Source organism: Diadema antillarum, unplaced genomic scaffold (genome assembly GCF_040938485.1).
Source record: "Diadema antillarum isolate AM-2024a unplaced genomic scaffold, OU_Dant_1.0 seq00000300_RagTag, whole genome shotgun sequence".
Classification (NCBI taxonomy): Eukaryota; Metazoa; Echinodermata; class Echinoidea; order Diadematoida; family Diadematidae; genus Diadema; species Diadema antillarum.
In genome coordinates, this window is record NW_027271323.1 from 181173 (window position 1) to 194322 (window position 13150).

The 13150-nt window shown below is 35.4% G+C and overlaps 1 pseudogene; it reads right to left on the bottom strand.

Moving 5' to 3' along the window:
* Positions 1-3091: 3091 nt before the first annotated feature.
* Positions 3092-6370, bottom strand: LOC139730264 (uncharacterized; annotated as a pseudogene).
* Positions 6371-13150: the final 6780 nt, after the last annotated feature.

The window sequence follows — 13150 nt, forward strand, 5'->3', positions numbered from 1 at the left end:
GTAAAGTAAATATGTTATTGTTTTCATCAGAAACATACAAATGTTTTAACATTAAGAGCAGATTGTTTTTTTTTCTTTAAAAAAATACATCCTTTTGAAGGAACATACATAAAGATATAGCCCCTGTATGGTGCAGCATGATCATTTTAAACAAGTCTAAGCATCCCATTTACTCTGATGCAAAATATTGGAATAAAACAAAGTTTGTCAGTGTGGCATAGTGTTCTTTCATGCAGACACGCCAGAACTTCTAGAAAGTGTTGCATATGCAGAATCTACGCAAGTGTTTGTGAATCTTTGTATGAATAAATGAGCCCTCTTGTGACATAAACAGATTATTCACAAAAGGAAAAAGCAATGATTCGCTTTCAGTTGTGTTTGTGAAAAACAGTTAGCGAGGAGAGACCTTTTTAAATGAACTGTCAAATATCACTCCATAGATACATGTGAAAGTGAACGGCTTTGATACTTACTTGTGTGTCACGGAAATCCAGATAACAAACTGATGTTGGAATATTTAAAATTGTTATACTTTTAAAATATCAACAATAATTCTTATTCCTTTATGATCAAGTGCCGAAGACACCAAAACTTAGAATGTCAATAATAAATCTAAAGCACAATTGGCATGTTTCCACAGAAAGCGTAAAATCAGTTAGTATGTGATTCTACGCCTGTATGCAGTTATGACCGCATGTCTGGAAAGTTGGCTTAGTGCATTCATGTGGGTAAGTAAACCTCCATCATGGCGGCTGGGTAGTTCTCAGGAATTACATTTGTGATTCTATCTTGAGCAACAGCATTTCTTTTCGTCTGGCCATCTAAGATTTTTCTTAAATTACCATTTCCCCCTATAATTTGATTATGAGGTGTACCGTGTCGTTAGTCCAGTGAATCTGGATGTCTGCCATTTTGAGAACCGCAGATGAAATTCAACACACTCTAATTCTCAGCACGAAACATGGAAAGTCATGAACGTACGATCATGTCACTGGTGAGTGACTTCAGTTCCGGGTCATACCGCGACCTCACATTGTATACTCCTTAATATTTCATGTATAAAGTTGTGTCTAATTATCTCGCAACAAGTTAAAACCTAAATCCCATCTAAATCAAAACTATACCATCCCTTTAACAGGTACTGATCAAATAAGTAGAGCACACACTACACGCAATACACATGCTGGCAGTGGATTAAGTTTATCATGACTTTAGGAATGTCGTGCTGCGTAGGAGTTGTGAGTTAATCCCTTGCCATTAGAAATGGTGCTAACTTACAGTTCTTGGACGAGTTCCACGATTCTGAGTTTTAGAATGCATTAAAGATAGACATTTCAATTTTACTTTTGCTATATGGAGACAAGATGTATCCACACGGTGTGTATTCAAAGAATAATCCAATAAACTATTCTTATTAAATTCTCTTTGAGATATTAATTGTGCTTATTCTGAGTAGGTGACAAATGTTGAATCTAACATATGGATAGAAGAATACAAAACTTTATGGATAGAAGAATACAAAACTTTACCAACTATCCATCACACAAAAGTTCAGCAAATAGTATAATCTATATCATCTTCCACTGCCATTCCCCAATCTGCACAAGGAATTATGACTACACTGTTAGAAAATATGTTTTCCACCTGTTTGGGTAAGCCAAACATTTTGTAATTCATAGAATTCATTGAATTGAATTGATGAGGTTTATTGACTGAAAATAGCAGCCAAGAGGCCGAAATACTTTCAGTTTACAAAAAAGTCACCCCCAAACCATAGAAATTACATTGCTTAACATTATTATTGAGCTGTTTACAATAAGCATATTCACAAGCTATACTTGATATTATTCATATGTCAATCTAAACCAACATAATATATATATCCAACAACTGCAAAATAAGCAATCAGTTTTAACATCTTTTTTTTCTTTAATTCTCTATAACACTATAATATGAATTTAAAAAACAAATAAACACCTTAATCTAGGAACAAAGAAAAAGTTTTATAGTTGCACAAAGAATACAAAACTTTACCAACTATCCAGAAAACTATGCATAATCTTGGAGGGGTTCAGCGAAATTGTTGAGAAACATAAAACACATACAAAATTAGTACTAGTATATGTGATCAAATTATACACTTTCCAGTTTCTGTATTATTTCAGATTAATAAAAAGAGAAAAATATACTGTGCAATATGTGTAACACATAAATCAGCTTAAAAACACTGATTTAAACCCATTATTGAGCTTTCAGCTCTTCTACTGCTGAAACCAATGGAAGCACTCATATGCATAAAACACATATGGTCACATTGGTGCTTACTGGTAGAAGTACAATTTTAAAAAAAAAGTGGTAATCGAGATGTTGATTAAACTCATTTTGCTTTATCTCCTTGCTTTATTCACAAAATTTTAAATAAATACTGATTAAATCTTAAAGACAAATACAACCTTCAAAAATAAGACTCATAATTTAAATTTAACAACCAAGGATATATTCTAAAAATATGCTCATTCCAATTGATGGCAAAAACACAACAAAAATATCAATATTATCTCTTTTCTGTAATCATATTGTACTCTATATTCCGAAAAGGTACATCAAATACACTAATGTATTACAGTCACACATCATTACTTAAGAAAAATTGTTTCTTAAAAAAAAAGAAGAAAAAAACTCAAAATATACTAATATAATTACAGTGATCCTATGACATTTATTTACAAAGAGTGGCTGGTGACCAAACCTTGTCACTCATTATGTTGATGAAAATCAACTGTTCTCATAAACTTGCTGATACAATACCAACCTGTCAACGTAATTCCAAAACCTCACATGCACATTTGTACAGATGAGGCCGCAATCAAAAAAAAAAAAAAGAAAGAAAAGAAAAAAAGTCTCCATTGCCTGACATGCATACCATGTCTTTGAATTCTCCTGAACATTATTAGTCACATGTCAAGTACTGTATGATGATTGATACATGTAAGAAGACAAAAAAAAGTGGCCAACATGATCACGATGGCTTCCATATATAGCATGTTCATGATGGTAAGGATCTCCTACAACTTTGGTGTAAAGATGGCCCTTATCCGGAAACTGGTACAATGTACACCACGATCTGGAGAAATGTCCAAATGGAACAGCTTTGTTGCTGTTATGCTGTGTCCAAAATATAGAGTGCCTTGAAGCACAAGTCTAGTACTGCTTTCAGCAGTGTTTTAGCAAGTAGTATCTTTCTTTCTACGATGACGTATGCCTGGATTGAAATGTTCCCATGCACAATAACAAATGCCTGTGGCTTGACCGCCTCATTAATGTTCTCAACATATTGTAACACAACTGGGGCCTTTGTGTATCGATGTTGGGGCTCTCCTGTCTTGGCATACATAGGACTCAATTCTCTCTCATACATCACAGCATTCGTACGGACCAGAAAGCACAAATAATACACCTGTTATTGCCACGGTAATTGAATTGCATATGGCACAAGCACTTCACTTGCCTTTATTCTTGGAAGCTGGACGAATAAAATGGAGGAAAGTATACCACGAAGTTGCCCGCAGCCCTTCACAATGTAACCGACTGCTCGTACTGACTACCTACACGCTGTCCTTTCCCGGACGTGGCTAGGACGCAACTGCCCATTTCTCAGTACCCATACAGACTTTTATTCATAACGCGCGCATCTAAACGCATGCCCCGTCCGTATCCATATACTCTAATACAACGTGCCTACACGCACCATCATGACTTACATCGTGACATCACTTTGTTACACTATGTTTGGATGTCTAGAACCTCTGGTTGAACATCAATGAAGGATGACAGTGTTTCTGCAGTGGTGTGTGCTCCTTTTTTGTCTTCTTTTCTTTTACAGAACAAGACAGGAAGCACATAGAATCCCAGGTTGCTCTTTTCCTCAAGGCTGAGATATTCTGTGTCAATATCTCCCAAGTCTGGCGTATGCTTCCGGTTGCGAACAGTTTTCTTGGTGCAATCCAAGACACTTTGTGACTGTATGAAGACCACTTCTGGGAGAATGCGTTGGCCTTTTCTGGGTAGAGTTCTGCAAAATCTCCTTGATCATTCCAGTGCGGAGTAGTCTCGGATATGTGGTAAGAATGTTCCTCACACTACAGTCTCTTCTCTTGATCTAGTCATGTCTGTATTTTGCTGTTTGTTTCATGTACCGAATTGGTCCTTCACCGTGGATCCACTGGTTCCTTCTGTGTTATGCAGCCATTCTTCCATCGTCGCTATGTTATCATCGGTCACAGACTCGGTATCTCCTTGCTTATTTTGAGACTCTGCCTTGTCTCTTTGTATGGTTGATGATGATGGTACCCACAGAAACGTCTCATTCTCTCTCACGTACCTTAGATGTTCCTCTAGGTAGCCTGTTGCTGGAAGTTTCGGGATCTGTCAGGATCTTGTATTACGGAAAGGGGAGGTTGTCATAATGGCATATAGGCTACTGACGCTTTCACAAATGAACATGGCATTGAACTGTACTCCCTAGTCAGGTACCAAGTCAGCAAGTCCACCACAGTATGCCGGTCCTAATAACTTGCAGAGATTTGTAGCGCTGATGTTTTGTAATGCTGCTCTCCACACTGAGGTCTTTGCCAATTTAGCAGCAATGTTGAAATGCACTTTCTTGATCCCTCTCAGGGTAGGATTATCATTATCATTATCATTAGAATGGTTTATTTTGTAAAAATTTGCAAACTCGTAGTCCGAAAGCTAAAATACATTGCAATGACGTATAAATACCTCCAAATTAAATAGAGCACATTGGAATGTCGTTCACAACATCCACAATGTTTTTTACAAGTGAGAACATGTTGTGTGATCTTTTGTATACACAGTATACACATGGGTAATATCAAGTTTGTTTAATAGGAGCTAGTGTTTATAGTGTTTAACTAAGTAGTTTCAGCATGAGCTAAATATTAACAACAGCCTTTTACAGCAATCTTAAAATCACACAATATTGATGTACTCTATCTGATATTGAAAGTTATAATGAAGACATGTCCTTAGATTTTCTATGCCTATACACACTGTAATTAGTATGTAGAGGTGGACTGTGGCCCTCAAAAAAAATCAATCACAAGACTAAGAGAGGAAAATTGATGAATGAAGAAAGGAAGAAATGAATAAAGTGAAAGCAGACATGCTGCAGTCACATCTTTAATCAGAGCACACCTTTTCCACTCACTGACCTCATCATTTCACCTTCAGTTTTAAATGTCATTATCATTTCTCTTTCAGTCAAGTTAACAGTGCTTGAATGCATGGTCATTTATCATAGGATAGAGTTGTTGTTTTTTGAATGAAAATTTTGAACAAAGAAGAAGACATGGAAATAATTGGAATATTGACCATATATTTTTGATAGTAACTCTGAAGAACAACATGAATTCAACTGACCAACATAAAACACACCTTAACATGTTTGAGAAATGTTGTTTAAGTATGGAAGTGAAATCATTAAAAGCATCTTCATGTGTTGTAGGCCCTATAAATAGTTTTATGAAAAAAGACATGAAATGCAATAACTCACTTTGCCATGTTGGTTTAATGTTTTTCATGTGTAATGTTCAAGCAACAAATTACACTGAAGTTTTGATATACATCAACAAAAAAAAATGATGGTTTTGAAATTCCCTGTAGTCTGATAAACGTTTGTCAGTACTTCCATTATCAAACTAAAGTCTACATGATTAAAATATCTTTAATATCATTGATAATGCGAATTGTAGTGTCCATGATCTTGAAATCCTATGTGGGAAAATATCAAGTAAATATGCTAATTACTTAACATAGTCGGGTACAAGAATAGAGTTTTATAACTATTAAAAGGAGCTTGTAGGAATTCTTGTTCACCCAGCTAAAAATACTGTGGACTGGGATTTTATCAAATGAATATGTCGTACCTAGACTAGGCCAGACAAACTAAAGCCTTCCATAAAGCACTTCCATTATCAAACTTAATTCTACAAGATTGAGTATCTTTTATATAAATGTATAATCATTGACAGAGCAAGTTGTAGCATCCGCAATCTTGAATGTGTGTATTGGAAAATGTGAAGTAAATATGCGAATTACTTAGCATAATCAGATACAAGAATGGAGTTCTATCACTAAAGGAACTTGCAGGAATGCTTGTTCACCCAGCCACTGTGGACCGGGATTTTATCAAGTGAATGTGTAATACCTAGACTCTAGGCTAGACAAAGCAACTACATAAAGCCTAACTATTGGTCAGTGCTCACCTTGGCATAAAATGTTTTCAGACACCTAACGTTCCAAGTCAGTGCTCTTGACTCACTGAGCTGTACAAGCTTTGCTGTAATGTCATGGTCGTTTGGATTCATAACCACTTTAGTCATTGCATAATGATTCTCTAACAAATATTCAAACTGTTTTTTAGAAAGAAGATTGTCAGTCAAAATTTGCCATTTCAAAATTACTTTCTTATGTATTTTTCTTACGTATTTTGTAGTCTATTTTTTTTACAATTTTGTAATGTATTTTTCATCTTTTGTTCTTGTCACTTTCTCAAGAGAAAGTTTTCACAAATGGCCCAAATTCACGAAGGTGTTACAAATGAAACCATGGACAAAAACCATGGACTAAAACCATGGAGCGCCAAGTGTTGCATGGAATATTTCGTTAGGAAATTTAGGAAATTGGTCATTTTGTCGATTAAATTATTATTTTGTAACTAAATGAACATTTCGTTCACGAAATGATCAACGAAATTGTCATTTTATCAACGAAATGGCCAATTTTGTAACGAAATATTCCATGCGACACTTGGCACTCCATGTTTTTGTCCATGGTTTAAACCATGGTTTCATTTCTACCACCTTCTTGAATTCAGGCCTTTGAGAATGATTATGCCAAGATAGACTTATTTCTGGTATTGAAAGTAGAATTAGTCATTTATGTAATTCATGGAAAACGCTCATTATGTATGGACTTTGGTATGTATACAAAATCACAAGTTTAGCTATTCCCAGTCCCACGAGCACATTATAGAAATAAATAACTTTGAATCTGTGCACCTTGGTGACACAAAACTTATGTCAAAACATGCGTAAAACTTGAAAAAAAAAAGGAGCAATGAAGCACTATTGTAAGAGCTTCGATCTTGCGTTCTTGAGTTATCGTGCGAAAAAAATGAGGGGGGTGAATCAGTTCCCCCCCCCCCCCTAATCTTTCTAGGGTTAAATTCATTCGTGTAACTGCAATTAATTGTACCACACTTATCGGTCATTTTTGCATTGGCTCTGATTTTTAGGGCCTGGCTCTTCATAGCCTGCCATTTTCTCTTTACGTCCTCACCAGACCGGAGGACAGGCCCACCAGCAGCTCGCAAATTGGAAGCGAACTTCCGCCATAGTTCTTGCTTCTGTTTTTCAATCTGCACCACATTAAAAAGAAATTATGTAATGATAAGATTGCATGTAAAGTGGTTACTTTTTGCAAGGGCAAATTTAAAGGACAAGTTCACCTTCATAAACATAAGGATTGAGAGAATGTAGCAATATTAGTAGAACACATCATTGAAAGTTTGAGGAAAATTGGACAATCCGTTCAAAAGTTGTGAATTTTTGAAGTTTTTGTGCAGTAACCGCTGGATGAGAAGACTACTGCAGTGTGTGAATAACTTGGATGTCACATGCGTACAACAATATAAGGAAAATATAAAGAGAATTTCACAAAATTTCATCTTTTGCAAAAAGTTCACATTCCCCCGACTCGTTACTGACAAATGTTATGGGTAATATTATTCCCCCTGCCTTTAGAAAGAGGCAAGTCAAGTGCTCTTTTATTATGCGAAAAAAGTGAAAATATGTTGAATTTTCTTTACTTTTTCTTTATACTGTTGTACGCATATGACTCACAAGCTGTAGTAGTCTCCTCATCCAGCGGTTCCAACTCAAAAATTTAAAAAATTCATAACTTTTGCATCGATTGTCCAATTTTCCTCAAACTTTCACTGATGTGTTCTACTAATATTGTTGCATTCTCTCAATCCTTATGTTTATGAAGGTGAACTTGTCCTTTAACCGATTTTGTCACGATAATTAAATAATTGTAACAGCTACTTCAAGAATTTGATATTAAAATCACAACATACTGAAATTTGGGTGCAAATTAGTGAGGGATACGAGATTATACACTCAGATGGAATTGAAATCTGATGATGTCATTATGAAATTTCATATTTGTAATTTCATGCAGGAACTTGATAACTCTAAATATTTTTTTTTTTTTTCCAGCCTTGAAGACCTATTAAATGCCATCTGCAATTCCTCAGGTTCCAGAATGTGTAGTAGAATATGGAAATCATTGTACATCTTAACAAGGTAGGATGGATAAAAGAAATGGAAAATGATTTCTAGCTCAATTCGAGCATTTTGAAAATTAAATGTGTGCATGCATTCACATCAGGGCAACTTTCTTTATTTGAAATATAATTGTGAAAGTTGTTTTATTTCATCTCCAACATATTGAGGATCCAATGAAATGTTTGGGTATACAAATGATGACACAAAATCAGTGCAACAAATTTGTAAACATAATAATGTGTAATGAATAAACAGGAAATTGTTAAAAGAATACACATAAATGCTATATCTTTATTGTAAACTCAGAAACAAAGTTGTTTAAATTCAGTTCAATTCAATTCAATTCAATTCAATTTATTTTCATATTTCTCTATGAAGGAATGTACATCAAATATGATAAAAACATAGTGAATCATAATATCCGGCTTGGATGCACAGTAAATCAATGTAAGCATGTAAGACATAGCGGTCAATCATCATACGTTTGGTTCTATGTATAACGCTAAAGAAATATGATGGAACCTACTTAAAAGCGAGCTTGTTAAGCGTAGGTCCCAAATTCTGAACAGAGTGTAAGATGAGGAGCACGGATGCAACGTAGGACCAAAATAAAGAAAAACAAAAATGAAAGGCAAAATTACCTGGGGCACTAACCAAACCTTTTCGATACAAATAGTGATGTACAGACAACCACATTCTGCAGATGTAAGAACAGTTGATTTAACAATGTTGACAATAGTGTAATAATATGATTTGAATAATGGTGAAAAGAGAACGACTCGACATGCGCGTCCTCGGAAGAGATACATGAAACCTAAAGAGTGAACATACAAGTACTAACATTCAAAGAAAAATCTATGGAGAGGACTGCTAAATAAAAATATGATAATGATATGATTGAAATATAAATCATTACAAGAAATGTGTATCTGCTAATTTTCTAATGACTTTTAGAAATGGAGCTAGAGACAACATGATTTTAGAAAATGCTGTCATAATGATGTTACGGTTGAGCAATCAGGTAAAAAAAAAATGTTATGCAATCTCGAGATCATGACACATGTTACCTGCAAGATTAAAGAGTTAAGAACTTGTGCTTTTAGAGATACTCCATGCATTGAATTTGTTCAGAAAGAAGCAATGATGATAATACAAACAAGAGCACTCCACGACAGCAAACCTTTGCCAAGCAGCCGTGATTAAAATACCGTACCTCCATTTTGTGGGCTGTATCTTCAACACAAACATTGAATTGAGTTATAGGGACTTCTACACAATATATTTGGTGAAAATCTGATCATCCATTTTTGAATTATTTAGAGATTAAGGTTATTTTATATCCTTTATGGCCGCTATGATCTGTCATGACCCGAAAATTAAATGTTTCCTTCCTACACACCCTGCATGCTTGTTGAATATTTGATCAACCCTTCTTGAGTTATTGGGAGATTATCGCATAGTAATGAGAGTATAGTGTCTTTTAATACATGGCAGGTCTTCTATCATGATAAGTTAGTCTGCTAGGTACGCGTTTCGTTCGGTATGAGCGGCGTAAAGTATTGTGGGGTCTCTCATCGTTTGTGGAGGGATTTGCTACATCGTCATGGTTGTATAGGAGACCGTAGTTGTTGTAGTCGTTCTGTTGAATTTCTTGACTTGTGATAGTTGTCGCATTGTTTGTTTTCCCCTTCGTGCACGATAATTACACTTTCTCCTTTTCTGAGCTTGACTTTCCAAGATTTGGGGTCATACCTGGTATCCAACTTTAAATATTTGTACAAGGTTTGACAATAATGACACAGTCTCCCTTATGATGTCACTGTTCTTGCACATTCTAGCTGTCTTGCTATTTGGGCTAACAGAAACTGCTATTGTCTAAGTTTAATGTTCAGATTCTCTGATATGCTGCATGTAGTAATTGTTGAGATATTTTCTTGGATTACGGATGAGGGACTCATCTATTCAAAGGTTTTTATGACAAATGTAAATAAGTGCATGTGGGACTAAGGGGTATTATGCTGTCTTCGATCATTGGGGGTACCATCGGTACATTTCTTGCTACAGTTGAGTTACAAGGCACACTGGATGTACGATAACTTATGTTTCTCCATAGAAAGTCGCAGTGTTGAAATGAAATGGGAGATATAATACGACATTATAATTCCATATTTCCAATTCAGTAACATTATTGTCAATGTGAGTATGCACCATTTCATTTCATTCATCTTATTTTACCATGGATAAAAATGCCCAATCAGTAAAAGCTGTTTTTTTTTTGATGGGGCTATGAATAAGTATTAACCAATGAGTATTAATCCTGCCCAGCTGATTGAGATGTATTCATATCTGAATTATGATGGTCAAGGTTAAAGGTTCAAGTTATACTCCTGTTGCATCATTTTAATTTGAAACAGTAAGGAAACTGTTCTTGTTTCCATTCTGTATTATGAAAGTAGAACCTCTGGATGCTAACATCGTGCCAAATGATTTGTCTTAACTTTCTCACTTTAGATCAATAAAGAGCAGACTTTGTGTGAATGGTTTAAGTTGTGTAAAGTAATCATTGATTCCATGCACTTGCAAACAGAACCAAGCAAGCCGTTTATTTCCATTAAATGTGAGATGCTGCCAAGACAAATTGCATGTGAGAAATTTACAATAGCACTTAATTGTCTGAAGGTTAAAGGCACATGAACCCGGTGGTTTAGTCGAATGCGTATGCAGGCGCACTGCACAAGTTTCCTATAGAGACCTACGCTATTGACTCCTCTTTAGCGCTTACGCTTTGGCCCATTTCCCCGAGTCCGAAAAAGTCCGATCCTCTGTAGTCAGTGGTCCGATCACAGTTCGGCTCATGATTCGTCTGAGAGAGGTGACAGCTTTAGCGAACTTCTTTTGTGATGTCATAATAAGAAGCACATTTGCATGCACCCTGGCATTACTACAGATTGCGTGATGCGCAGAGAAGACAATGAAGGCAACGTTACTTAGCAACACCTACGCGCTTTACTCTTGATGACAGCTCAACTTCGGCGATCTTCGGATCAATGCTAACGGTGATCGGCAGTATCATCAACAGCGCCCTCTACACTACCGGGACTATGCGCCTTTAATTTTATGTGTTTAAGCCTTCAAAATCACTTGGAATGCTTCACTATTATTTACTCAGAAAATGTGTGTACATGCCAGTGAGTGTTACCATGATTATCTTCTGATTAACAACCATTTTTTTTTTCATTTACCTGTTTCTTTTTGTTTAAATCGTTTAGATAATGTGTGCGTGTGAATGCAAATTAAAGCTTGTCTTTGAACTTTTGGTTTTGTAGTGAATGCATTAACAGGGATGACATATGACTTATAGTGAAGTACCTGATCAGAATGTCACACATCAAGCAAGACATATTCAACTACAACATAAGTTCCATATTTATGAAACAAATAATGCACATTATGCATTTGGTCTTTGACATCATTTGCAATAATTCCTTGAGAGTTAAAAACATTTAACAAATGTACACCTTGTGTGCTGTGACCTATTGTTAAAATCCCAATTTTTATGGGATTAAAGATACCATTTACATGTATGATAGTATATTACATTACCTGATTGGTATTTCTTTAATGTCTTCTTGGTATTTTCCTCCTTACCATCAGAGGATTCTATGGCTTAATGTTCAGTGTGTTGTTATGAAATGATTGTATATTTGTACATGGATGCACAAATCATGCAAATTATCAGGCTGGCAAGTCCTGAATGCATGTGTCTTTATGAGATGCCAGAGAGAATAAAATCAAATGAACTGACATTTGCTTAGAATGTTGTAATTTGTATGCATAAAACCATGTCACTGTTTTTTTCCAACACCCACTTCTCATATATTACTTAAATATTTACAATAGTCATACATACAATGTCTCATGATAATCCAAAGCAGAGAGGCTGAAAGCATGAAGTGTGTTCTAGGTTGAGCTGCCTCTGGGAACTGCCCTGTTCTCAAATGATAAAGCATTTTATTTTATGGGCTTTAAGGGATGGTATAGTTTTGGTTTAGATGGGGGATTCAGACTTGAACATTTTTGCGAGATAATTAGACATCACTTTTTAAATATGAAAAAGCATACAATTCTTAAGAGTAATACAAAGTTTATTTGATGAAAATTGGTTATGAAATGGCCGAGATATCTGTAAACAAAGTAAAGCAAAGTGGTCCTAATAGATTTTATTAGGACCTCCTGTTTTTGGATATCTCGGCCATTTCAAAACAAATTTTCATCAGATAAACTTGAAATTCCTCTTAGAATTGTATGCTCTTTCATATTTCACGAGTTGGAAAGTTGGAAATCTGAAGCCCCATCTCATCAGAGACTACTTACAGTAACAGAGGAATTTAATGGAAACTATGACACATTCACACAAACATACTGTATGCAGAGACAACAGTAAACATGCCCTAGGCCAATCATAGAGCTGCAAAAGTAGGCGCACCCCCAGAGTTTCTGTTTGTTTTTGGTTGTTTTTAACCCTCGAAAGAGCAAACAAATATTAACTTCTGCAGAAGTATCAGTCAATCGGTAATCATGTTGTTTGTGCAGAGATGTTAATATAAAATATACAGTGTATTGCAAATATCTGTACATATATTTTGTGGTATTTTTATTTCTTGTCAATTTTCTGAGTCTACTGATCTACACAAAATTTTAACAAGTCCCCCAAATATTGCCTTTTGCACGAGAAATGCTATCACCTCCAATGTTGGATTGTAATCCATAACTTTTCTCTT